Source organism: Lonchura striata, chromosome 5 (assembly GCF_050655825.1).
Source record: "Lonchura striata isolate lonStrDom1 chromosome 5, ASM5065582v1, whole genome shotgun sequence".
Classification (NCBI taxonomy): domain Eukaryota; kingdom Metazoa; phylum Chordata; class Aves; order Passeriformes; family Estrildidae; genus Lonchura; species Lonchura striata.
Genome location: NC_140707.1, coordinates 51,815,810 through 51,841,199, shown reverse-complemented (window position 1 = coordinate 51,841,199; position 25,390 = coordinate 51,815,810). Strand labels below are relative to the sequence as shown.

Here is a 25,390-nt window from a genome sequence, read left to right as displayed (position 1 = left end):
TTCTTTTAGTCCTTTTCACTGTATTCATGAATGTAACTTGCACAATACAACATCCCAGCTTCCCATTCTGCTGAGTGAGTTTTATAGCTTTTAATTTTCATTTCCAGCCTTGGGCTGACTTGTAAGACTGAATCCATGTCCCAGCCTGCAGACTGGAAGCCCTTCATTAGTATGCAGGGCAGGTACTGAAGGAAGCTGTCTCTATGTGACAGCTCTCAATCCACTCCTCTGATTATTATGGCTCATATAAAAGAGAATGCAAGTGAAATTAAAAAAAAAAAGAGAGAAAGAAAAAAATCATTGCATTTTCAAGTATTAAAAAAAAAAATTGTATAAAGTATCTGGTAATATCAGGTAAGAGAATGTATCTGGTTCTGTATTACCTGCCAGTCATTCCTCTGGTTAATTTAAAAGCAAGTTAAATGTGGTCACAAGGGAAGAAGCCAAACCTCAAATACAAATTACCTGTTGAGTTTATTATGGACCCTTTTAAGGGAGATGACTTATGAGCTTATGACTTTAATATGAAAAGCATCGTAGCACCAAGTAAAAGTCCACTCTGTTGATAATTTTCTTGTTTTCTTGTTGGGCAGATGTCTTCCTATCATGATAGCAAAGATAAGCCCATTGTAAATGTCTGCATTTGCTCACAGGGGAAAAAACAAGGAAGTTATGGAAAGGTATTGTTATAATTTACCTGGGGTTTTTTAGGCAGCATAGGAAACTATGGGAAAAAAAATACTACCTTTGGCTGTTGTCATTCAGCCTGGTGATAGAAAAATATTTCATAAATAGTCAGATCCTCTCCCCTTTTTCCAATTACATATATGCCAGGTGACTGCTTATTCATGGCTAAAATGCTGCCACTTCTGGGTAGGAATATTGCGGCTGTTTAACAATGGATTTTTATACTATACAATAGTTTCAGGACTGAAAACTACAAAAGGTATCATAACTAATTTCTTCTTCAAATGAGTTTGTAGGGTGTAACCACCTTTTATATGGTAGTTACCTTACCTTGTGCTAGAACTCTTGTCTTACCCTCTAAGCCAGTGGTTTGCTTAAGAAAGTTCAATTATGCCATCTTCTTCCTCCTTGGGAACCTACCCTAACAGTTAACTAACTGGTTGAGGTAGGGACAGTGCTTCCCTTCCTGTTGGCTCTATGCCTTTGTGCTGAAAGGAACACAAGATTTATGGTTCCAGAAGAATGGCAGACAAGAAGGGGCAGGACTCACTAACCTGTTACTCCGAGTTCTTACCTTTAAGATGCAAGCCCTGGGTTCAAGAGCATTTCACATTTCATTCCCATTATGCATCTTTTTGCAGCTCACCACTAATCCTTTTTGAGATTCTGATTGGGGCATTTAATTTTCTGCTGGCACAGTACAGAAAGCTAAGGTCCCTAATCCTTGAGGGTCAGACAAATAAAATTAGCTGTTTCAATATTTATATTTTTTTAATTGGAAGACAGTGGGTTATTTCAAAGAGTGCCTATATTATCAGAAGAAGAACCCAGGATTTTGATTTTGGAAAATTTACTGTGATAATCTGAGCAGATGGTCAGTTCAATAGTATAATGAAAACAACATTAAAGAAATTATGGAGTCAAACTTGAGATGACCAATTCAAGATCAGTTGTGGCATCACTAGGAGAGAAACATTTCCAAGCTTCAGGGTGTGCTGGATTTTAATATTCATAAATCATGTATAAGCCACAATTATCAGTTTAATTATTTGCAAGAAGATTTATGGAAAATCAATAATCACCACTGTAAGTGAAAGCTATAATTCCATCAAGGACAAGTGACACCAAGAATGGTGGAAATGAAGCCCAAGTCACTACATGTTAGAGCTGAAATTTTCAGGGTTTAAGCTGCTGTGGAGGCACTGTATGTATAACCTAGCATCTACACTTTTTTCTACTGTGAATTAACAGTGTATTTCACAGTCCAGTTTGGGGATGAAGCTGATTGTCTACATAGCACAATAATTACAGTTTATTTCTAATTTTGATGGGACTAAACCACTGTCACACACTAAAGGGACAGACAGATTCTTTTAGGGTCCCTTGGCACAGTGATGATGGCACTAAACTGTATTTACAATTAAAACTTTTCTCAATATTCTTTTCTCAGAATTTGTTATTAGGAATTGCTGCAGTATTTCTACAAGCAGAATCAATGTAGTACAATTTATAAATAGCTTAACACATAATTTACTATAAAATTTATTATTTCAGATCACCTAGGACCTAGCTTAACTTATGGCTTCTAGTCACCAAGACCTCTGCAGATCAGACTAGATCTCAATACAGATTTTCCAGTGGCAATATAACCAGTATAACCTAGACTCAAAAATCATATAAAGAATCCAAGTCACTTAATCCTTGGAGACTGTGGAGACATCCTTGGCCATGGGAGGGTCATGGGTCTCACTGTTTAACAGCATTTCTTGTCCAAGTTACCTACTTAGGACTTGCCGCTGCTTGATTTTATAGACAGTGCTCTGTGTGCTGTTAGGCTTCCCTGTCCTGTGACAATGTCTGGGACCTGGCACCTTCCAGGCCAGTAAGGAGGGAAGTAATCAGCCTGGTGCCCAGGAATCTTGATGCTGGACAGGAAGGGAAGAAGAAATCTATTTGCTTTGTGTCCTTGACTCACAGAGACTTCAGGGCTTGATAATGCAGGGGAAGGGAACTCGTACGCAGCTCGTTCTGTCACAGAGAACGATTTTGCCTCATAAAATGGTGCTAGGTATGCTAACCATATTATCAGGAGTCTTGAGCAGGGTGTACCAGTCACACACTCCTAGAAACATGAAGTAATTTTCTATCTCTTTGAGATAAACACAGGCAAAGAAAAGCCCTAAATTCACACATCATGAAGCACTTTCGATGATGATAAGATTTGCATCACTCCTGAAACTAGATTTTATTTTTCAAAATATTTTTATGATACATGAATGGTAGATAAAAAATTTACATAATTGTCCTTATTTTTAGGCTTCATAGTCCTCTTCAGCATAACAATTAAGTAAGCATCCTCTGCCAAGTACAAGATAAAAAATGCAGCTGATTTCCTGGGGCTTGATTGTCCCAGGAAAAAACCAAATTTGACCTGTTGCTTATCTTGTGCTCTATGTGAACAACAGGAAAAGAATGAATTAAGATTTCATGGCAATGTGAATTTTAGTGTTTAAAATTTTTAAGTGTTTGACTTTGTAGCCATAATATTCTTTTAATAACATCTCTTAATGTGTAATCTCCTATTTAATTCCATCACGTGGAACCACATGATGAAATAAGTTTTCATATGGATCATTAGTAGAGCTGGAACTTAGATATGCTTGTGCAGACCTTTAACATTTGAGCTAACTGACCTTAACAACAGGCAGCTATGCTTTACTACAAACAACCTCCAGAGGCAAAATTAAACAATCCCTTTGCAAAGGGATTTCATGACTATTTGCTGACACCTGAGGAATAATGGAACTTGGGAAGCCATGCCTTGGTATGGTTAAGTGCCTAATGGCTACAGACCCTCTGCTCTAACTCTCTAAAATCTGTCTCCTGTATTTGGAAAGGAATTTCCCATCAGCCCAGTTCAGCCTTTAGTAGGACGTTCTTATCATGGATGAAATGATCAGCAACTTTATGTACTAATCTCTAATATGTACTGGGTATCCACAGCTAGCCATTGTAGGCTTTATTATATTAGGTAATTTTCCATCTTACCAGTACAGATTACCTAGGAAACATAAAAAAATTTCTCTGAACAAGGACTACTTGAGTATTCAGTGTGCAGTTCTGAAGTGTCAGGGTACTGAACCTTCTGCAAACAAGTGTAAGATTTTTTTAGCATTGACAAAAAATTTTCATTGTCTCTAAGTTATTAATCAGAAAAGATAGATATATCTGTGCTGACATTGTAAAATGTATCAGCCTGAGGTGCAACAGCACAGAAAATTTAAATTCAAATTACTAGTTTGGCTGTTACAAGTAACTAAACCAAGACCTCATAACATCAAGTGTTAGGTAGCTAACACTCTCTTTAACCAGATCTTGACAAATGCAAAACTTTCCCAGTAAGATCTGAGACTGTAATAGGGAAGATGCATATACATAGATACATGGGACTCAGAAAGCACTACTGATTAAAAACAACAGTGACAGAGATCAGCTTTGTTTCACTGCCAGTATTTAGGGAAATCAATAAACAAACTAAGCAGACTAATTGTTGCAAAATAATATTTTAAAGGGGTTTTGGATTCAGTATAATAGATTTTGTTAGCAAGAGAGTTCAAAATAGAAAAATTTATCTTGATCATCTCATTTCAGCATTTTTAGTCACTATAAACTGTGACATTTCTGAAGACCTTTGTATGAAGCATAGTCTCATAACAAAACAATTTGCTTATTTTGGTAGTTGGCTGGAAACAAATCCACATATGGCAAGTGTCAAATGGAATCATTTTATCTTGCTATTTCTATCAGTTTCTGTCTTCTGTAGTTCACTAGCATTTATGTAGTGCTATTCATCATTAACTGTTTTATTGTCAATTTATTCAAAGACATTAAAATAACTGTGTTTTAAAAATAGATATAGTAGTAACTCCTTCTTTTTATAAAAAGCTAATTGGAAACTCTGTTGCAGTATATGGTATTATTACCCATATTAGGTGAGTTCTAAATTTTGAACAAAATACTAACTTCTGTTCTGTCTTAGATCAGAAGTTCTAATTTAATATAGTTACCATATATCCCCACTAATTAGAAGTATTATTAATTTTCTAGCTGTATCAACACAGCACTACTATATCAGAAATGAAAAATCTACCAGTTAATGTTTGGAAAGGAAGATCTGGACATTTAATGGTATTTTTGAGAAGTACTAGGCTTAACCCGGGACATTATAGGTTACTTGACCGAGGCAAGAGCATAGTTTACAAGACTGCACTAAAATTAGAGATGCCCTATTCTATTTTGTGTGTATCTGTATACCATGAACCCCTGGTTCATGCTGATCTCCTCAGCCCTCACCCATCTTTACAAAATACAAACTTAATTTATGCTAAGGTTTTCTACTAAAGGGGACTCTAATAGGTCTTGGAGCAGGAAGAAATCTTGCTTTGATTTATAGGCAAACAGTAAAGTTTCAATCTGTTCTAGACATTATCAAGTTTCAGGTCTCCAGAGATATCCTGACAAGCATCTTAGCCTTGCAAGTGCAGATGCTTCCTTGCAAAACTTGCTGTCTTGCTGGTGGGCAGTGAGAAGCAGGAATTGATGGGAGGACAGATAGCAAAATGTAAAGGTATTTCTGTCCCTGTTTGTCATGTTAATAAGTCTTTACATTACTCTCTCCCAAACCTTTGCTATATTCTTATTAGTGCCCAAATCCTCAATTATTTGTTTGCTGAGGATAAATAATTTATTGCTCTATTTGGGCTTTTTTTGCAGAGTAATGAGGTAATTGTAAAATGAATACTGCCCTACAATAGTGTGGCCTTTTATGTTTTTCAGAAGTTTTAGGTGCTAGCACTTTCTTTATGTTATATTCCCCTCACCTTCCTGAACTTTGTGTTTGTGCCAAAATAGGCATCTTGTGTAGAGGGAGAAACTCCCTAGAGTGCCCACAGGGACATTGCATTGACAGGAGAAAAGATTTTCTAGCAGTAGGAGAGAGCTCCCACCAAATGGCCATAAACACTGGAAAATCACACTAATTCGGTCTTGGCTTCCTTTTAGGGGCTGGAGCCCATGGACGTTCCTGGAGAATAAGACATCACTCATGAGAGGCTGAAGGGCTGGGTCATGAGGGAAATCAAGGAGTGAAAATAGTGGCTACAAGAAATGGGGAAGAGAAATGACCACTGGTGGTGGCCATTTACTCACACATTTGCACTTTCTGAGCATGCTATGAGTTCTGTTGCAAAATTTACTGACTTGTCTCCCCATTGGGAAGCTAGACTCACTGCCTGCCCTGGTGCTTTTAAGATGTTGCTAAGTAGGACTCTACTTGCAGTATCCATTCTGAATGGAAAGGCTCTCGTGGGCCCCAGTGTAGAAGTTTTGGAGGACATGGTAACCTTGATGTGTTGATCGAAAGCTCATTTATTCTCTACCCATCAGGAGTTTAGTACTTGATGAAATACTCATGTTTGCCTCCCTGTCTGGTAGGACAGCATGACCAGGAGAGCACAAGATAGATAGCACTGATCAAACTGTAATCAATATCCTAATGCAGAAAATACAGGAATCTCATGTTCAGTGTTTACATTGTGTCATGATGTCCTTGTGTTCTTCCTTGTACTCAGCAAGGTTCTATAGGTCAGGAAGTGAAATCTCTTCTGAATAACTTTGTTGAAGGTCCTCTGCACCACGTACAATTAGATAATCCCTTGCCCCCTTTCCCTCTGAGCATACTTTCTGGGTAACTGTCTTATGGTCTTGTGTTGGTTTTACATGGCCCAGTTTTTGGTAGTGGAAGTGGGCCACAGAGGTGGCTTCTGTAAGAAGCTCCTAGAAGCTTCCATCATGTCTGGTAGAGCCAATCCCTGATGGCTCTGAAGATGGCCATACTACTGGCCAGGACTGGGTCACTTAGAGATGATTATAATGCTCTGTGATTATATATTTAAGAACAAATAAAAATAAAAGTAGTGGCACAGTTTTAATTCCATCCAGACAAGAGGGGGAGGTGAGAATATGTGCGGGAAACAACAAGGAGACACCAAGGTCAGTAAAGGAGCAGGAGGAGGTGCTCCAAGCTCAGGAGCCAAGATTCCCCTGAAGACCATGGTGAAGACTGTGGTGAAGCAGCTGTCCTTCTGCAGCCCATGGGTCCACAGGGGATGCAGAGATCCATCTGCAGCCTATGGAGGAGGTGCCCGTGCCGGAGTGGGTGGATGCCTGGAGGAGGCTGTGATCCAGTTGGAGACCCCGTGGAGAGAGAGGGCCCTTGCTTCCAGGCTGTAGCAGCCTGTACTTGGAAAACTGCACCCCATGGAAGAGTGACCCATGCCACAGCAGTTTTGGGGGGACTGTCTGCCCATGGGAGGGACTCATGTTGCAGCAGTTTTGGGAGAACTGCTGCGCATGAGACTGGAGCCATGTCGGAAAAGTTCACAGAGAACTGTCTCCTGTGGGAGGGACCCCACAGCCTCGCAGGAGAAGGACTTCTCTCCTTAGTGGTGAAAGCAAACCTTGAGTGACAAAGTGACCAAGGCCCCCACCACCTACACTGTCAGTTGGAAGCAGGGAGGAGTTGCAGGAAGAAAAGGTGTTTTTAAGGGCTTGTTTTACTTCTCATTATCCTCCTCTGGTTTTGTTAGTAATAAACTCACTTTGTAATTCCAAGCTGAGCCTGTTTTGCCCTTGGAGTGTTTTGTCCTGGTCCTTATCTCCACTCATGAACCCTTTGTTAAATTTTTCTCTCCTCTGTCCAGCTGTAGCAGGGGAGAGTGAATGACCAGCTTTCATGGGTGCCTGGCACTTGGCCAGTGTCAAACCATGACAAGTCTCAGGGCAACATGATTTGGATATGGTGGACCTGAGCACATTTGAGCTGACCAGCTTACAATTAATTTTTCTGCCACTGCAAAGCTGGTTGCAGGAGTCAGGAATGTCCAGGCTTTGTGAACAGATCTCTGTGCTAATGGAGATGAGGACAAAGCCCATCATCGTGCTGGGCAGGCTCCAACTGTTTGCACAGAGTGACTCCGTATCTAAAGTGGTGGAATCACTGTCCATCCTCTTTCTGTAGAATGTGAAGCAGTCCTCCACTGCATCCTTATCTTCTCCCATCCTCCATTTGCTGGAGAGGTGTGCATTTGATAGGCTGTGCTATAGGAGTATGCTAGATGGTAAGTAGCAGGGGTGTTCTGTTCTGAACAGAACAGTTCCCTTTGTCTAGGGTGAGGGAGAGTCCTGCAGCCCCAAACTCTAGTCATTGAGAACCCTTGTGTCCCATCCTACTGTGTCCAAGTTAGTTCCTCAAAGTCTGATTCTATCCAAACCAATAGCAGCAGAAGCAGAAGTTGCAGCAAGAGGCACCATGTGTATGTATCAAAATTGCAAAGCAGAAGATGATGGACAGTGCTGGCTGAAGTCGTGTTTGCATACACACAGGCTATGTGCCACAAATGAGTGAGTGGAACACATGCTGCAGGGATGGTGCTACTGAGAGGAAGAGCCAGAGCATAGCTCTTGTGCTGTTGTTCTTATCTGCTTATTCAGTGTATGCTCAGATAGTGTGTGCACATCTTGTCTTCTCAAAAGGTCCTCAGATTAGAATAGTGTGTGCAGCCCATATCACATGCTCAGGTATATAAAAATGACATGTCTAACAAAGATGCAATGAGAATATGTTTTCCCAGTGCAGCCATTGCTATGATAAAGGCTCATAATTACAAGGGTGAGAATATATTACTGCATATATGTGTGTATGTGTGTTTGCTTGTGAGAGACAAACTGAGTGGTATTCAACATCTACATTATTCAAAATATTTAAAGCCATAATAAGATACAGCAGTAGGAATTTGTGTGAGTCAGGAAAAAAATAATACATGCTAAGGTTTTAGGATGTAATCTTGGCTGATACAGAACAGATGACATTCAGTTTTCTCCCCGGTCATGTGCTAGAGATTTTCTGTCTGTAAAGAGAGGTCTTTTAAAGGTAGTCCTCCTTCATCATAGCCGAAACTGATCATCCTGAATGCATAACATTGAAAACCATACATGTTTGTATGGCAAAAAAATACAAAATCAAAAATTAAGCAAACTCTAAAGTAAAAGCACATATTTCACAAGTCTTTACATTTAAATAGGAAAAAGAAGGAATTGGTGTAGAATGTTGTTGAAGCTATTAGAAAAATATCACTAGTTCTTATTTTAAGATATGCACAAATTTTCCCAATCCATAATTTTATGAATCTTTTTATCTTTGAATACATGTACTTAGGCCCATGTTCTGCAAAACATTTAAATACAGACGTGTTATTTACGGACAGTCTAACTGCCCGTGATTCGATTGAGTCATAGAGGAGCAAAATGTTCACCAAAGACACTATTTATGGAAAGGACTTGGGAACCATAACTTCCTGCATTACATAAACTTCCTGAGTCCAAAAACTAGAAACTCAGATAGATTTGGCTCGTGTTCCTTCAGTATACAAGGTCTGCTAATTCACAGCAATTGGCACAGAAAGGCTGACTCAAATGAGGGCACCGCAAGGGGCCATCATAGCTACATCTCATGTAAGTGCAGAAGCTGGAGGGATGATGTAGTAGCCCTGGAAATAGGACCTGCACTGCTAAGACTCCTGGCTGGTTGCAGCACAGAGACAGCCTGGGACTGACTGGCTGTCATTATCTGAACAGCAAGTGTTGCTTTGGCTGGAAAAAGAGCTATCCATTTTCTGGAAAGTTCCCTTCCTACTAGATTATGAGCTCTATGGAGTTCTGCCAGCAGGAGCTGTGCTGTGCAGACTGAGAAATTCTTCCTCTTTTTCTTTTGTTTAAATAGAGTAGGAATTAAAGTAGATTCAAAGTGGATCAACCTGCAAAACTGTTAAATCCATGTGAAACCGACAACCTGGCAGTGGACTGGCCATAGCTTTAGCTACAGTAGATCCCATGGTATGCTGATGAAAGTCAGATTATTAATTCTTACTGTCTGGGACAAAATCCAACATCCTTTATTTTCTGCTTCTTTCAAGCTCTTTCCTGAACTTTTAGTAACAAGCTGAAGTAGCTTTCTTTGTGTCTTGAGCACTGTTGCTTGCATGATGCCCTAGGAGATTACAGACTCATAGGAAGCATGTGGTTCAAATGTACATACCTGTGGATAAGACCCCTCTGAGATCCTGCACAGTGCTTAAATACAACTGCTGGAGTTTTGTTCAAGAAGAGCAGAAGGAGCTGAAGAAGGTAAAAGCTGAAATGGTATCAGTGAATCTTCAGAGTGGACAGAAAAGGATACTGTGCAAGCAGAATTTTCTTCTGACTCAGCCTACAGAGTTGATCTAGCTCACAAAAAAACATGTATTACAACATTTTAAAAAGTACAGCAAAGCCCGTTTCTGTATTCTTGGGTGCTTCTGCTAAGTCTAAAGGGCAAAGTTGCTTCAGCATAGTCCATTGTTTGTTCTGGACTCTCAAAGATTAAAGATGTCTATATGTGTTGTTAATTCTCATGTTTATTGTTGAATATTTCCTTTTATTATCTGTATCATAGCAGCTACAACTTACAAAAAAAAAAAAAAAAAAAAAAAGGTGAGTTCTCAAGTGCACCCTCACTGTTTCCTGTCTCTGAGCACAGGAATGTTCTGTGCGTGAGGAGACTCCGACTCACATGTCCCAGGAGAGCAGCCTGACCACCAGATTGCAGGCTGTTTTAGAGGCAGGCAGTCTCCACCCTTCCTATTGAAACTGTGCCATGCTGCAGAAAATAATTTAAGTTCATTGGTCCAGAGAAAGAGAAGGGGGGGTCACAGGGAGTAGAGAAAGTGTAAGAGAAAGCATGACTGTTCTGGTTAAGGCACCCGTCTGATAAAGCCTTAGATTCTCTTCCTGGCCTGCTTCTTAAGTATTTCATATAAATAGTCACTGGATAAAATACAGAAACAGATGTTTTGAATATCATACTCAGAGATGCCTAATTTTTCCCATGCTCTATATAGGAAATCTAGACACAGAACAGGAGGTTCTGAAGTCCCCTCTAGGAACCCAGTTCCTTTCACTTTGGCACTGTGGGGTTGAAGTTCTGTATAACTAATTCCCATATTGGACCTGATCCTCAGACTATCACCTCGGAAGTCTGTTTCAGAGATTCACAATCTCCATGATATTTCCCTTCCTGGTGTATTTGGCACTGATGATTCTTTTGTATTCCTTCTTAGAAGTGCTCCATTATTCCTTTGGCTCTTCTGGATAATTTTAAAATGAAAAGCTATCCTTGACTAGGGTGCATTTTTGTTTAGACCTGTTACAGAATGCAGCCATTTTCCCATTACAGAAGCTTGACTATGCCTGCTTTCAGATAACAAGCAAGATTGGAGTTGTTTTTCTAATAAAAAATATTTGTGATACAGTTTGATGTTTTTTGCAGTTCCCCCAAACACTGCCTGGATTTGAATAAATACACATCCTTACAGATGAAGTTTTGGATTATATGTGGAGAAAAACTGACTTTGAAAAATGTCTGAGGAAAATCACAGGAATCTTTCCCTACTCCACCCATTCCTCACCCCCCTTTTTTTAACTAGAACATTCATGTAAGCAATGTGAGCAATATGATTGGCTTTTTGGGGATTCAGTTTCTGACCTAAACTTCTACGGTTTTGCAGTGATTTCCTTAAACCTGACTGGTTTGGAGAACCAGTTCTGAAACATTCTGAAAGGGAGCACTAGGAAGGGATATATGTGCAGTTTGTCATGACCAGAGGTGTCTCACTGGTATGAAGAACATTTGGAAATGGGTTATGGTGGTGACACATGAGTTGCAGGATAGCAGTGCGGGCCAGAAGTGGCAGACTGATTTTCAAATACACTTATTTAAGAAATGAGGTTTTATTTCTGATGAATCAAGGAATGGGTGAATTTTTTTTTTAAGTATTTATAATTTGGATTGTGAATCAATAGCATTGAATTTTTTGCATAGAGGTCAACCTCTCTCAGGTATCTAAATACCTTAACAGTCCTATTTTTAACAGAGGAGAAACAGTGTAGCCTAGTTTTGGGAGATAATTTGTTGGTTTCATCTGCTTTCTGGTGGACAGCTGTGTGTATCTTGCACTTTTGTAAGCAAGAAGGGTCCTAGGTGAGATTAGTAAATGGGAACAGACAACAAGACCAAATGTTTCAACTTACAGGGATGTTTAATAGGAATTTCAATATAACACCAACACTTTTGGACCTAGTTTTCTCAGAAAGCTTTGGCAAAGAGCATTCAGTGCCCTTCAGAATCACCATGCCTTGATAAAGCAGCCTGAATGTGTGCTGCCAGCCTTGAGCAGGGCTATTCTTTGCTGGCCCAGTGCTGTAAGGTCCTCATCACACTTTCAATGTTTCTAGTGGTGGTGACAGATGTTTCATTGAGTTGCAGAAAGTGAGCTTGGGCTGGTGCTTCAGGAAGCATTTTTGAGGTGGTGAGAAGAGGTACTGGCACAGGAAAAATTGGCTATAGAAGAGTTTTCTGTAGTGCCAGAGCCTTCTCTCTTTTGGCCAGGCCACAGCATCTCATCTGATCACTGGGCTTGCCAAGACACAGAGGAAAGAATTTGACTTCAGTGGTTCACAAATTACACAGGTGCCAGTATGTCCTTTCCAGTCCCTTTTCTGGAAGCAACTCCTCCATCTCCAGTTACATATGAGCACTCTAACATGCTTTATTATTTTCTCAAGCTGCAGCATATTTCCCAGGTTCACTTGTATCATTTTCCTGGATTGAACCCGGTTCCAAACATAATAGTATGCTGGCTTTATCCCCATTCAGCATTCAGTTTGAGAAGAAATTATAGGCATGGGCAGTGGAAGAGGATAGGCTGGGGCCTTGTTTTGGTTACAAGATCTAGGCAAACTGAGTATTTTTTGAACATTTGTACAATAAAAAAGTATGACTAGAGAAAGGTAACTCACAACAGATGTGATTCCAGAGGTCTGAAATCTTGTCAGAGGGAAGGATGGAAGGAAGGAAAAAAGAGAGATATATTTCCCGGTGCATTTCAAAGCCTCCATTGTCACACATGGATGGTGAAACTCTAATTGAAGATTTAAAGATACCTGGGGTCAGGAAGAAATGACACCCAGAATATTTTTATTTTCTTCTATATACAGGGATGCAAGAGAAGCATTATTTGTAGCTGTACCACGTAGACAGAGTTTTATGTTGTTTTATCCCAAACTATAAAAACAAATAATGATCTGAAGAAACACAGCCACTCTGGAGGAGGAGATGGTAGCTGTTTCACTAACTATTACACTATATAACATTAACACTATAAAATAGGACAGACACCAAAAACCTCCCATTATCCTGCATAAACACAAACAGTCTAAGAACATAATATAGTTAACTAGCTTTGAATTCTAGAGATATACTAAATTCAGTACTTTCAGATTTGTGGGAAATGTCCTGGGAACCTAAAAAAGATCGCTTGTCCAATTGGTAATTTTATTTCTTTTTTGAAGGGTTCCATATCCACCAGCATGGGCACAACTTTACGATGAAGTGATGAATTTTAACAAGCCTTTCTGGATTCCAAGTTTGCCTTGGTCTTTTATCAAAGGGCTCAGCAGAGTTTATGCTACTTAGCTGTGAACTGTAATAGTAGCAAATGAAGAAGATAGTGAGGATTTATATAGCTTTATATTTAATATGGGGAGTTTCTAGAAGGAGTCTGTAAGTAGGGACTGTTGCCCAGGCTCCAAGCTTTGGCCAAACAGTTCTTGGCAGGCTTTAGAGAGGGTGGTGAAAATGCAGCTTTAAGCCATCCTTACATCATCCCAGGGCTGTCTCCCTGCCAGCGTGGTCCCTTGTGCAAACTGTAACACCAGCAGAGCTACTGAATTTTGCAGGAGCTACCACTATACCAAATAAATTACTCTGGTAGCTAGTAATCCATGAGAAATAGGCTTGGCCCAGCCATTTCTAAACTGTGTGCCTTCACAAGGACTCAGGAATGGGCGAGCCATTGCAGTCTCTGCAGTGGCTGCAAACCAGCTGAGGCTTTGTCACATCTGCATTGGCTGATGTGCAAGTAGCTGGCTGAGCTGCCTCACAGACTCCATTGCAGTGATAATGTGGCAAAAAAACAGCTTTCAGTGTCTGGAGGATCTGGCCTTCTGTATGCCTGTGTGTGCATATGCAGATGTATGTGATGTCACTGAATGTCCCCTGCTCCCTGCAAAGGTCACTTTGTCTGAGACTTTTCATTTGCTTTAGAATAAAGCAGCCTCAAGAATGTAATGAAGGAAATTAGATCTGAAATTTGTTTCATAATATCCATTAATTGCAGCACCAAGCTAGGGGGAAAGCATTCAAATCCCTCTCTGCCCTCTTGGATAGAATTCTGTTTGTAGCTCTATAATAATCAGCAGACATAAGTGTCTGCTACAACTGGGTATTTTTGGTATCTAATTGGCACTTAGATACTAATGTGATAGGAGCTTTAGAAATAACTAAAGCAGATAAATATTGCTTCTTTCCCTGTGTGTATGTCTGTCTCGTCTGTGTGAAGCTGTGTATTAATGTGAAAAATTCCCTGTTGATTTTAATGGAATGCATCTCTCTGTAGAGGATTTGCTTCTTTCAAAGCTGCAGTAATGTATAGAAGGGATAATTTTTTTGTGTGTGCTGTGAACATCTACAACAAATTCCCGAAGTATTTGTGCAGAAACTGTGAATGCTCCCAGCTTGCAAATGAACTCAAACCCTTGTTAATGTTTACAGTAAAACAGCTGTTCTCAGCATTTCTCCCTGAGCCTCAGCTACTTTAGCTTTACCATACTCAGCCTTACATCATAGCAGCTGCAATAATAAGAGGCTGAAAGAGGTCAGAAGCAGCCAGTCCTGCTAAACCACACCTTTGTTTAAAAGAGATTTTTGGATTGTAAAATATCTCAATTGCTAAATTTTTCGGCCTGACTGGACTCCATGCATAGGCTGTGTCTTCAAAGACCTAGCTCACTAAAAGCACATAGGCACTGCAGAGTAAAGCAGAACACAGGCTCTTTATACATTTTCCTGGGAAACTTTCTGTAGATCCAGACTGGGAAATGTTCCAAGGCTTCACAGAACTAAAGATAACAGTAATAAAAAAATGGACTGGAGCACACTGACTTTTAAATGAAATAGCTGAGCCTGGTACACTTGTGTGGCAAAGCCTTCATAATTTGTGCAGCAAGACTACTAATTTACACAAATAAAAGTAAGATCACTACAGATTACTGACTTTTAACAATTAGCAGGTATGAAAACAAACAACATTCTAGAAAAATAAAAAAAAATCTTCATGTAGGTTGCTTTGAAGACTGTATTTTCTTTGTAAATATTTGTGATTGCGCAAATAATAAATGCTACTGGATATGTTTACTAAAAATAATTAGGTGTTAGCAGAATGTAAAATACACCATTGCTCTGCTCAGTCTTCTTTTCAGAAATGAGGGGGCACAATTTTTTGTGCTAAGTATGAAGTGTATGGTCTATCGAGTTTCTACAGTGTTTACATTGTAGAAATAAATTAATAAATAGGAATTCAAAGTAAATTTAAGAACATTTTAACATTAGATATCCTACATGTGATTTACTGAACCCTTTTCTGCTCAGTAGCAGAGATAGGTGGTTTTTAGCATGTAAAAAAAAATGTGTTCATTGCTGCTTTATTACATTACATAGGAATTGAATAAAATATGTCATTTTTATTTTACTGACAATAAAAATTTGAAAATCAAAGTAAGAAGAAGATAGTATTTGTACAGTTGAAAAAAATCCAAATAAATTTATAGGTACACGGGGTTATTTTAACAGCATTTTCACAGTTGAGTGTGAACATTGCACTCACATGACAAATACCACCTGTGACACCAACATCAACCTTTACTAGTCTTGTGATTCACAGAGTGATGTCGCAGACTGTGAGATAATGTCACTGATGTCCTAGATTATGGCAATAGGTTGTGATAGAGGGGCTGTCACAACTGGACTGACTACTTACTGAGTTTAGCAGATTCCACAGCATGTTGCCATCAAAAGGACTTGAATCCCAAATGTGCTTTACATACAAGAAAGAGAAGAAGTAAGCAAAGGAGGCCACACAGAAGAATTTGTAGCCTTCATTGATACAGGTTCTTCTAGTTGATACTAGATAGTTTTAATTCAGAGGGACTGCAAATTCCATTGATGCATTGTAAAGACACTGTAAAGTGGAAATTACTGTGTCAAAATTGTAATAAATTGGGCCATAGTTTCAGTAATTACTCATAATGATGGTGAATTACTTGCCTTGAAATAATTATTTGAGATTCTTATGATTTCAGGCTGTAGCTGTATGAGGTACTGACCAGCAAAATAAAATATATACCCTTTCCTGAAGAGTGTAGATACTAAATGTACAAGGACTATGAAAGGTATTAACATGAGATGTAATATTCAAGCAAATTATTCAAAGTAACCATAGGTACAAATGATATTCCATGCTTTTATCACAATATCCTGTACTGCCTGGGGGAGAACCCCAGCTCCCAAAAAAGCAATTTTATGTACCTTCATACATATATATTATGTATACATCTATAATATGTACATATATATTTGTATACATAATTTAATGCCGAGTGCTTTTAAAATATGCACATATCAATGACATAAACCTTTTGTAAATACACACCTGAGCTAAATATTACTTAGCTGTTTGCATTTTTCTTTACTGGTGCATTCAGAGCATGATCAGTTTGTGTTTTGTGGCATAAATTGTCACTTGAACCCCTGAATAAAAATATTGCTTCCACTCTGTCATAAAGAGAGAATATATTCTGACTCTTGCTCTAGGTACAAATGTATCTGTCACATTTGAAAAGGCAACAGTTGAATACATGTTTCTGCTGTCAGAAATGCAGCAGTTAAACCCTAAATAATATCTATAGGATTAAGATCCAAGTACTCTACAAGAAATCTATATGCAGTTATCTTTCCACATTTCCTATCTATCCCCTATCATAGACTATGGAAGATAATTTAAGAAGAGCTCTAGTATGTATGCTCATTATCTCCATTTTCGGGTAAGTGGAGCAAACAGCTTCACCCTAGCAGATTAGTAGCAAAATAGTACACATTCCTCTATGCTAAATGAATGAAAAAAGCAGGATTGAGTCAGAATGGGGGCAGAGGGAGAGAGACAGGAGGATTTTTTAAAAGAATTTTCTGAATAATCAGGAAATCCAGTGAGACAAACAGAGTGTGTAGAGAACAAGCCAGAATTATCAAATTACCATGACAACCATAGGCAAGAACCCAGAGAGAATCAGGTAAAGATATTACAGTAGAATTACAATTAACTTCACATTTATTAATTTATTTTTTAAAAAATAATAATCCCAAGCAATCAGGAAGAAATATTTCCTTTGGCCTAGCTCATTGTGGTGCAAAGACTTGTGAAATAAAGCCTTGTTTGTAATTTTGAAATTGCTTCGTAAATGTATATAAGTAACTTTTATTTTGATTTGAATATGCTGATAGTTTTAACCATCAGAATCTAATGTCAGATACAAAACTCATAATCAAATATGCTTTAATTTGCTTGAAAATATAAAAGAAAAGAGAATTTAGAAAAGGTAGAGGGAGTGTGTGGGTATGTGTGTGTACACACACACAGCATATATTTCTCTGTTACTCCTTAAAAATTCTCTCTTGTATGTTTTTCAAATGACTACTTTCTTCATTCAAATCTTTGATTAACACAAAACCGAAAAGCTTTAAAACTGAATACAGTAAAAAAATAAGTAAAACCGAAGTGGAGTGAAAGTCAAATAAGTAAGAGTGGTGGTGTTTATTTAAAAAAGCTACAGGTTAACCAGCAGGTGGTTAATCAGATTATCTGTTGAATATGGCTTGACATTCTGTTTTAATACGTCATTTCATATAACACTGTTCACGTATATTGGGAAGATAGATGTATACAGTTCTGAAAGGCAGAGATCCATGCTTAGAGACAAAAGGGAGGATTTGTTCACATGGGGGTGATTGACTTTTTTGCCCAGGTTTGAACAAAGCTCTCAGACTGTTAACACTTGAGTACACAAAAAAGATTCCCCCAGTGCTTTGTCTTTCCTAGTGTTTTATGCCACTATCTGAATGCATATTGCATTTTACATGAGCATGTAAACATGCCCATACTGATATTTTTAAATGCTGCCCTAAGTTTGCCGTGTGGTCAGGGAGAGCAGTGATGCACTCCATTGTTCCCTGCTATGATGTCATGCTCAGACTTCGCCTTGGTTAAACAGGATTCAGTTTACTGCTCTGCAGCAAAATGTCTTTAGGGAAGACAGATCTATTGCTGTAGCAGAGATGGAAAGAAACAATGTGAAAGACAACCAAAAAAAAAAAAAAAAAGGCAACATAGGGAAATGAGTATAAATTCTGACTAAAATATTTGCTGCCTATATTTTTCTCTACACCTTTACAGAAGTAGATATGCATTCTCATCTATACACATACTCAAACAGTGCATAGCTCAAAGGTGTGTTTATTTTAATCTTGGGAACTAGGACAAGCTCAAATTCACTCTCAGGACTTGCATCATCACTAAGATTGCTCTTAAACATGCAGTCTTGTATCACACTGTTCATTCTTTTTATTCATACTAACCACACGTGGAGTGCACGTAATGGGTCTAATCCTGCAAGCTGATGTTAATCCACTGATGTTAGTGAGAGCCAAAGACATCAGGCATGCTACAACATCCAGTGGTAAATTAATTATTTTCCACAGCATCTGAAAACCCTATGTGGGGATAGTGAGGGGAAGAAAAAGGATATATTTTTAATTATGTTGGGAGATCCTGAGCTAGAAGAGGAATCTAAAGGGACTGAGTGGGGAGAAGGAGGTCCTTACTTCTCACTTCCTCCCTCCTTCCCACCCTCCTGGCTTTCAAAAAAAACCAAAAAAAAAAAAAAAACCAAAACAAAAGAAAAACAGAACAAAACAAAACAACAACCAACCAAACAAAAACAACCCAAAACCAAAAACAAGCCTCAAACCAAAAAGCCCTGGGGCCAGTCCTTCCGGAATAGGGACAGTTGGCAGGTATGTGTTAATCTTGTTCCCAGCACTTCAGAGGAGCCACGCACAGAGGCTCACCCTGTCCTTTCAAATCAGCGCTTCCTGTCCTTCAAGAGTTAACCTTCTCTAGAACATTTTTTTTTCACCATCTCAGAAAAAAAAAAAAAAAACAAAAACCCACACACACGAAAAAAACAACCCAACAAAAAAACCCCCAAACCCTAAAAAAACCCCAAACCCAAACCTGCAGAGCTGAGAGGCTGCAGATCACAAGGCCATTCTGATAGCCTCCTGTCCCCATGGCAACAGCAACGGCATTTATCAGTTCCTTATGAGAGCAGGCACAGCAAATCTGCATTGCACATGGCAGCCTTCCAGCCTTTCAAATGAAAGAGCACTTTGAACTGCTGCCAAGTGTGGAAGGAGCAGAGCTGTCAGGACTGCTTAATGCTGGCAGTTTGTACTTGGGAGCCTTTCAGTTCCCAGAATCCTTCAGCATGGCAGCCTGCCAGGTACTTAGCGGAAGCTAAAAACTAACCCCCAGACCATTCACTGCAGTGCACTCAAAATTTTCCACATGTACCATGTCACAAGTGCAGACTGTACAATGAAAGCAAACGCCTTCTGCTTGGGATTCTAATTTTATTAATAATCCAGGAAAAAGCAATCAGAGATTAACTGGCTGACAGCACTACGGTATAGCCACTGTTTATAACTAGGGGGGTGTATGTCAAATGTGTATTTCATCCCTTGGAAATAGAATTAGCTCAGACAACAGGGGCTACACAGCCCTAAATCTACATGCAGTACCTGAAAATGGAAAGATTAGTGTTAGCAAAAGGGAGAGGATGGTTATTTACAGTGGAGTGTTTTTAGCAGTCATTATCAAATGCATAGCAATTAGATGTGAAAAAGAAAAATAAGACAGTATTACTGGCTGGTAACTATTTTTTGCCCTTACCCTCTGCATTTTGATGACATTGTGAGAATCTCGGAAGCTGGCTGATGAGTATAGCAGAGATACATGGCTCTTGGTGGGTTTCCTTTCAGTGGAGAGTCTTCATGTGAACTTTTTATTGTTTTGCATTACCCAGAGCACAAGGTCTTCTACTGGCAGAGGAAACAAATTGGCACAGTTCTGCTTTTTTTTTTTTTTTTAATCTGCACTGAGATCAAGGGCAAGGGCTTCATTTTCCAGCACTAGTCATAAGCCTTTAGCACAAATAGAATGAAAATTGTCTGTCGCTCAGGCAGTTGGACAGGGTTCAGGAAAACTATGTCTGGCACTAATTCCAAAGGGAGGAAGGTTTGGTTCAATCCAGCATCATTAATTTCAGTAAACTGTTTTCACTAGTCTATATCCCACTGTTCAAGAGCTGTTTATTATCTTTTACTAAATAATGTTTTTTGGAGAACAGAGTAATGAAAAATACCTGATATTACTTACATACATAAGTATACTCTCATGTATATGTATACACATAAATAGATATGGTATGTGAGGCTGTATTCTCTTTTTTTTTTAACTTTTCTCTTTTTCTAAACAATTGCTTGTTTCTTACCTTGCCTTCCCATTACAAAACACATTTATAATGCCAAATATAAAATAAAATAGTAAAAATAGCCCAGAAGGCAAAAGAGAGAGAGAAAGAGAGTGAGAGTGAGAGAGAGAGAGAGAGAGAGAGAGAGAGAGAGAGAGATGAAAAACCCTGGAGCAAAGACAATCTCCACAAATTTGTGAGTTTCACCAAAAAACCAAGGAAATGTAGAGCCTCTTTTTCACCTTGCAGCTATCTTTGGCTGCTGCTTGAAGATTTGACTTAATTCACCCAGGCAGTAGTGTCTAAAAGTAATACACCAAGACAGTTAATTTTGGCACTTAGTCTCCCTTAGGAATTTTACCAACAGTCTTTGTAAGGAAAGTAAATGATCTTTTTTTTTTTCTCTTGGTTTCGCCTCATGGCTCATCTTGATATGTGCTAATAAAAGAAACTACCCCCACCCCCCCCCTTCTATTCTCACCATTATCCTCTGTCCATATCATCCTTCTTTCAATAACAATATTAATCAGCACTTGCAACATGGTCATGGAGAAAAAGCGGGTTTGGTCTTTTCAGATGGCCTAGTTAGAGAGGAAAAGGAGGTAATGCTGAGTGAAATAACTTAAAATAGTGTCAGAATCTTTTTTCTTATTTTTCTTTTCTTTCTTTTCTTTTCTTTTCTTTTCTTTTCTTTTCTTTTCTTTTCTTTTCTTTTCTTTTCTTTTCTTTTCTTTTCTTTTCTTTTCTTTTCTTTTCTTTTCTTTTCTTTTCTTTTCTTTTCTTTTCTTTTTTTTTCTTCCCCCCTTTCCCACCTCCCTCATTTTTTGGAAAACACAGTACAGTTTTGTTCAGTTCTCAAGTGTTATTAATCACTGGTGGAGGCCAAAAGCAGGGATATTTTTCTTGGCAGCACGTTTTGATAAACAATCTGTGTATGGGGTGAAGGGAGGGAGGAGCCTGTCTTGCTGGTAACCAAGCTAATGTTTGGCAGATTCTTAACTGTCACGAAAGTGCAAGTGGCTCTCAGTGGGAATAGCTTTAAAAATGTACCGATTCAGTTGATTCATTGTTGTTGATTATTTACTACGTCCACAGGATGTAAGATGAAAACAGTCCAGGAAAATGTAAAAATAACAACAGCAGAGGCCCCAGCTCTGCATATCCCAGCCTAAAACACACTGCCCAGTCGTTAGTCCCTTGCAGAGTGAGCAGAATTAATTATAGGTGTCTTATTTTGCACTGTAAGATTTGGCAAAGGTTAATGTGTGGAAATCTAGGCTCCCAGGCAGGTTTTCAAAACTTGAAGACAGCTGTAGGAAAATCGGTGTGGGGTGGCTCTCAAAGAGGGACCCCCTCTCAGTGCTTGCCGAGGCAGGAGCGAGAGGCTGCGCCGGGGGCCCTGGGGAGCCTCCGCCCCGCCGTGCCCTCGGCTCCGCGCTCCTGCGCCCATGTGGAAATGGGACCGGGAAAAACAGAGGAAACGAGAAGCAACGTCCGTTAAGAGACGTGTCTTAAGAAGAGTTCCTAGGTGGAAACACAATAAACTCTGTATGTCAGCAAGGCTCACTACCTGAAAAATAGTAGGAAAAAAACAGAATTATAATGAGATGAGAACTGAAATGATAAACAGAAACATGTAACTACTCCTATTCTTTGTAACTGAGTGTTTTGACACTTCCTGGCAGCTTCTAGTAGAAGACAATGTTGTTTAACTTTTAATTTGACAAAATTATGCAACTTCTTCCTGAAGTGTTTGTGTTTTGATTTGCTGAACACACTCTCTTTACCACCAAGTGCTCTGTTCACTGCTAATCTCTGCATTGTTTTGAAGCCAGTCATTTGATTGTGACGGATTTTATTTGCTATTCTGAGGTAAATCCATGTAAATTACACTTTCTGGAGTGCGCTACCCTTCTCATACTTGTATTTTTTTCCAGCTGTAGCTGCTGTTTTGATCAGTAAAGAAAGAGCCATTTCTGTAAGTGCCTGCAGAAGAGCCAGCTGCTCTCATAGCTGCAGTGATCAGTGCCAAAACTTCTTAAAGCAAGCAGGAAAGAGTTAAACATATTCCCAGGCTGTGAACGTTTAGAGCCAGACCAGACTGTTCATTCCCAAGTTGCTGAGATCATGGGCTCCTAATTATTATCGCTTGCAAACTTTGGGGCTGTCCTATATTCTGCATAATTAACACTGGACAGCTGATCGATAATCTGCAGTACTCCTCTCTCATCCAGATCTACAGTAACCGCCGTGTTTTGGGACCTCATGTCTGGGAGTGGCACGGAGCAGTGCCTGGTGTGCAGCCAGGCCACCTGGGTTTTGTTGCTTTGTCCTTCATGGTGTGTTGCACCCTCTGCTTTCCATACCTGCTGATTGCTCTAGGAAAGGTAGTGGCCAGCTCCTGCACACTGTATTTTGTATGATCATTTTGATTCCTTCATTTAAATTGATGCTTCACCTGCTGTTTTATTGTTACACAGACCCATATGTGCATGTGTGTAGTTTCAAATAAAAAGATGGTAATAGGAATAAAGGGAAAGGGGTTATCAGATGTCAGTATTTATCCTAGGACTGAAAGGATGGAATTAGTAGATTTCACTTCTGATTGTGAAAATTATAGTCCTTGTCCCTTGAGAATACTGGAAGGTGATAAACTTTGGGCAATTCCTGTGGAATCCTTAATGCTGCATCCACAGTGCTGACTTGTGTTCCTGCACAGAAAACAGTAGCTGGGTAGCAATTGCTTGCAGCCGCAGCTCCGTTACTCCTTGCACTCCCCTTCATTGCCCTAAAGAATCTACTGTTTGGGAAGTTCTTATGCTGTTTTTTATTTGTTCGCTTCTTTCTTTCAGTGAGCCAGATTAGACATCTGAATGGATCAATTGTTTGGGCTTCCTCTTTGCTTCCTCCAAAAGTAATATTAATTCCTGGATTATTTCAGAGCTACGTAAACACCAGGCATGTTTAGTATAAATTCAGCAAGACGGCTCCTGCCCCGTCACTTGCATGGCAAAGAGAAAAGGCAGGTGAGCGGGAAAGCTTGCTGCTACCCTTGCAAGGACAGTGTTGCCATAGATAGGGAAGCTTGTTACATTGCTACCGTTTAATCTATTTTCCCCTACCCAGATTAGATTGATACTGACAAGTCGTTCCCTGTGAAGGTGCCACAGCGTGGCATTTATTTGCATTTACATTGCAGTTCTCTTCATCAATCAGCTTTGCAGAGATCACTGCTGCTGCTGGCCATATTGTTGCTATGCTGACACTTCATCCTTAAGTGCTGCTTGCGTAATGGTACAGTACGTGCCCATGACCAAAGTTTAAATCAAAGTTTAATCATTACGGAAAGACAAACATATTTCCGCAACTGTGTATCCTGCAAGTAAGAGTAAAGGCAGTCGGGTCACAGATGCTAATCTCTCTCTTTTTCTATTCACAAACTATAAAGACAGTTGACAGCACCTGTAAATGGTTTTCTAAGACTAGATTATATCTAAGGTGATTATTATTTACACCCACTATAAAGACTGCTCTTGTGAGCCAAGAAGTTTGTTCCTGTGAGGTGAGTTTACCAAAAAAGGGCTTTCTTGCAGGAGGATTCAGTGGATCGAGGATCCAGGGTGAGGGGTAGTTCAAGCACATGTCATGTGTAACCCGGGGACTGAAATACAGTCAGGATATGCTGCAGTTCTGCATTCTTAAGACATGCGGCATGAAGGGAAACTCGAGTTTTTTGAGCAGAGGTTGACCACAACCCAGTTCTGCTCCTCGTATGAAGATCAATGTGAGGCAGCAAAAGGATAGGAAAGGAGCTGACATTCCAGTATGAATCAGAGGGAACACATGCTTATTTAGTGAAGTAAAGACATGTTAATATAGAAATCCTGCAGCCATCACTAAATCACTGTGGCTGGAAGCAAAGATTTTACTTTGACCAGCTTTCATCTGCCATACTTCTGTGAAGCTTCTGTAATGTCCACAGTTTAGGTGTGAAATTTTAAAGTGTGAAATCCACTTCCCTTTAGCGCATCTTCTTCAGCCAATTTGCATACAAGAGGCTCACATAATTCAAATACTTTTCTATCTCTGCTTACTGCTTCTACAAGCTTCCCCTGAAAATGAGTCACTTTGTCACAATTTATTTTCTAACTGTATTTTATCTGGTCCTACCATTTCTGTAACTTCAATGTGTGCATTTCATTAAGCTTTCCCTATAAAATAATTCCACACACATATAATCAGACTCATTTGCCAGTTTTATAGACTAGAACCAGATACATATAAAATGCTTTGGACAACTAAAAATGGAAATGGCACATATTGGTGATATGAAATTAAATATTTAAAGGAAGGGGTTTTTTTGTCATGTGAATTCCAAAACGTTATTAATCGAATAGAAGATGTCTTTCCCCGTTGGTGCTGCATGGCTGCTGAGCGTGCCGGTGTAAGGGAGCCGTGGCACCCCGCCATAGAAACACTTAAGTCCTTTTAAAGCACAGAGGGAAACCTGCAATGGACGGGGATTTCGGCGTTTCTAGCAACAAAGGAATCAGGAAGAGATACTGAAAGAAAGAAATCCACCCAACACAGCCCAGCTGGGAGAGGTTCCGCGTTCGCCGAGCGTGCGACTGCTCCCCCCGGCCCCCCCGCTGCGCGCTGTCTCCGCGGGCACCGCGCGGCCGGCTGCGCGCCAGTGACGCGATGCCGGTGGCCGCCCGCACCGGGTCCCGGCCGAACCGCGTCCTCGCAGTGACACTTTATTATTCTTTGGACGCAGACAGCGATGTCGATGTTTGCAAGAACAGCTGCCGACTGCAACGAGCCCGCAAAAGCGGGTTCTGCTGAGCCCTTCCTGGCCAGCACGGGCATCGGCGTGGCCGCGGGGCCGGGCGGGGAGCGGGCAACTTCGGGGATCGCGGGCGGGAGAAGGAAAGCTTCGGGGGGGTGTATTTTGTTTTCCTCCCGGTGAAATGAATTCTTGTCTTATTTGCATGAACCGAGGTTGTTTTAAGTAATTTGACTGTTAACAGTGTCATGCAAATATTAGCTAGCTATTTAAAGGGAGAAA

General features: G+C 39.8%; 1 long non-coding RNA gene across 1 annotated transcript in view; it reads left to right on the top strand.

Moving 5' to 3' along the window:
* LOC146767372 (uncharacterized) overlaps positions 1-25,390 on the top strand; it is a 52,945-nt gene extending 27,555 nt beyond the window's left edge. Inside the window, exon 2 of the long non-coding RNA XR_014956067.1 lies at positions 1-25,390. This exon is cut by the window's left edge and continues 26,010 nt beyond it. This is a non-coding gene — a long non-coding RNA (uncharacterized LOC146767372).